We start from the raw sequence: 3031 nt of genomic DNA on the forward strand, positions 1-3031 counted from the left end.
ATGAGCAAAGAAAATGCTGCCAAAACAGTTGGCAGGTGATAACAGAAAGGAGAAAAGGATATAGTGTGGTTGTGTGCATTACAATATGGTATGCATCACTTAATAGACCAATCAGCAGGCTCCAACAAACTTCAATACAACACCACTCCTCATCACTACAAAAAAAAAAAATGGGCCTTTAACAACATTTTTTTCCAACACTTTTAAAAAGTGTCCCATGAGCTTAATTAAAAAAAGCCCAAACAAAAAAATCAAATAGAAATCAGATCGAGCCCTACTTCCCATTTCTTTCCCCTTCACCTTGTTCGATCATCCACAACAGGCCGACCGTATGGAGCATACCGATTGTGAAATCAAATCCCAAATTACAGATCGATCGTGAAAACAAAACTTAGAGATGGTGAATTCAGCTCTAGCATGCATCCGATCAATTTCATTGGTGAATCGCTCAATTTCATATTCAGTAACCTAATTTTCTTTGTGTAAAATGAATCGACTGATCGACTTGCTTAAACTATGGTTATCAATTTTGTTTAAAACCAATCTTCTTCTTCTTACCTCATGCTCTTGTTTTGTTTTATTTTCAGGGACCTCATCTCTGTGCTTTATTTTCCTTTCTTTGAGTTTCGTTCATTGTTGTTGTTCTTGATTCTGGTTTTTTGTTTTGCTACTTGAGTTGTTTGGGTTATTCCTGGTATGTTTTGTTTGGTTGAGTTCTTATGAATTGACAGTGAGTTCATTTTGATGCAAATTTACTCTTCAAATCAAGGGTTGTTAACGATTTTAGGGCTTCATTTGAGTATGCTTCCTCTTACAAAGATAAGTTTCTTCACCCATAAGAAGGAGATCCAGAAGTCTGCAACTGCCCTTGGATATGTTGCCCATGTATGCTTTCCTCTTTCCTCAACACCAGTTAGTTTATCTTTGCCAGTGATAATCTGTTACGCGTGGTCATTGTGCAGGCTAGCTTGTCCTATAGATTGATATGTGATCTCTTTGTGCAGGCTGTTTGTTGTATTGGTTCATATTTACATGTTCCATTACATTACCCTGTGAGGCTAGGGGGTTCTCGGTCGTACATTCATGATTTTGCACCTTCTCGCCCGCAAGCACCATTCTCACCTTCTCGCTCGCAAGCACCAGCTCCTCCGCGGCAATCACTGCATTCACCTCGTATAAACGAAGAATGTGAACCATCTGCAGGAAAGCCTTTATCAGTCTGGTTCTTCTCTCAATTGGGATCACATAACTGAACAGGTTGACATTCAATTCATTACGCTTTTGAGTAAAAAGAATGAGGATCTGTGACTGTAACTGTAATGGTTCAGGTTGGAATGTTCTGCTTCTCGGGGTTAACTGCGGAACAGGTTGTTCAGCTAGCAAGGCAATTCCATGTATACATGACTGCTGATGGACGTATAAGGTAAAGTTAGTCATACATTCTGAAAAATTAAGATACATTAATTTCCCTACTTTATAGCCTTTACTAATTACCCTTTCTTTGGGTTTATGTTCTATAGTTGTTAATCTTATGAATTGAGCTTTTTTCCACATTTACATTTCTGTACTTCCAGATCTGTGAATATATAGTGCATCATTTGGTATGGGATGTGGAGCTTGGGAAACTTATCTACAGCTTAAATGGACACAGGTGATCCACTTAACCTAATGCTTTTAAGTAATTAATGTTGAAAAAGTAAATAAATGTTGAACGATACGGGAACAGTCTTGAACCGTTTACTAATAAGAAGGTGCAATAGATTAGATTAGACTAGATTCTAGTCCAATAAAGATTAGTAGTTTCATGTTTCATTTGCAGTTGGCTTGTTAGATGATATATAATATGCAGTTTGCTGAGAGTTTTGTGCCGGTTTCTGCTACAAAGAGATGAAACTTGAGCTCCTTGATGAAATAGCAGCAGAATTCAATCTGAATTGGAATTCTAAATTCTTGCAAAATGAACTCACTTCACATGTAAGCCTCATCCTCTACATTCCTTCATGCTTTGTGATACTTCTCTTCAGTAGCGTTTGCGTGTTCATTTCCGTGCAACATTTTAGTGTTGATTTTTTAGCAGGATGAGAAGCATGTACATTCATTTTTCAAGAACAAAAGAAATATATGGAAGAATGGGATTGAAGAGGGGTATAATCTTTCTCGAAGCAGTAGTGAAGATGAGACGATATTGTCCCAAAGACGAGATAGCAGTGTTCTAGCTAGTTCAACTTCAGTGGTTGTTCGCTATCACAGTTTGAGGCATAATCCCAAAAAAAATGCAATTAATGGCAATAATAAACAGATATTTAGCGACAAAACATTTCGTCGGTATAATTTAACCTGATCATTAAATTTTTAGCAACGGATTGCCGACCGATTTTCTGTCAGTAAATTCTGTTTTTTTTTGTGAAAATCGATTGTAGGGGCGGTTTAAACCGCCATTAGAAAAGTGTCCCTACCAAAAACCTTACCCCGACGCTCTTGTAAAACCATCGGTAAATGTAGCAACAGTGGCATTAACAACACTTTTTCGACGGTTTGCAAGACCGTCCCTAATATTTATACCGACGGTTTAAACCGTCGCTATAGTAGAAAAAATCTGTCGGTAAAGGGCTGTTTTTTTTGTAGTGCATGCTCGACCTATTGTTGGAATGCCAATTTTGCCCGATCATCAATTTGCTAATAATATGAATTATGGTAATTAATTATTTAATTAATTAAATGATTTTCCTTATAAAATGTAAAGTGGTTACACAATTAGTACTATTCTCAATTCTCTAATAAAAATTTATCATAATAAAAATTTATTAATATAATATATGAAGGTGGGGATCATAGGAGCTCTGCAACGTCATCGTCAAGGCGACAATGTTCTGCACTCTGCACTGATCAAAACAAGAGGTGCACAAATATCAACTGCAACACATATAATACTCCTATGTGGAGAAAAGGTCCACTTGGCCCCAAGATAAATCTATTTCCTTATCTTTTACTATTTTGTTACATTAATATATGTACCACATAGTAGTGGAGT

The 3031-nt window shown here is 36.8% G+C and overlaps 1 long non-coding RNA gene across 6 annotated transcripts; it reads left to right on the forward strand.

The window, feature by feature from the left end:
* The first annotated feature begins 251 nt into the window (after positions 1-251).
* LOC136200830 (uncharacterized) lies at positions 252-2407 on the forward strand. 6 transcript variants are annotated; one of them, XR_010673544.1, is made up of 6 exons: positions 252-885; positions 1005-1257; positions 1329-1423; positions 1575-1651; positions 1820-1974; positions 2078-2407. It is a non-coding gene; the product is annotated as an uncharacterized lncRNA (long non-coding RNA). The 6 variants fall into 6 exon arrangements; XR_010673546.1 differs by having other exon boundaries at positions 1850-1974; XR_010673543.1 differs by having other exon boundaries at positions 252-439; positions 588-885; positions 1575-1974.
* The last annotated feature ends 624 nt before the right edge of the window (positions 2408-3031 follow it).

Source organism: Euphorbia lathyris, chromosome 7, assembly GCF_963576675.1.
Source record: "Euphorbia lathyris chromosome 7, ddEupLath1.1, whole genome shotgun sequence".
In the NCBI taxonomy this organism is placed as follows: Eukaryota; Viridiplantae; Streptophyta; class Magnoliopsida; order Malpighiales; family Euphorbiaceae; genus Euphorbia; species Euphorbia lathyris.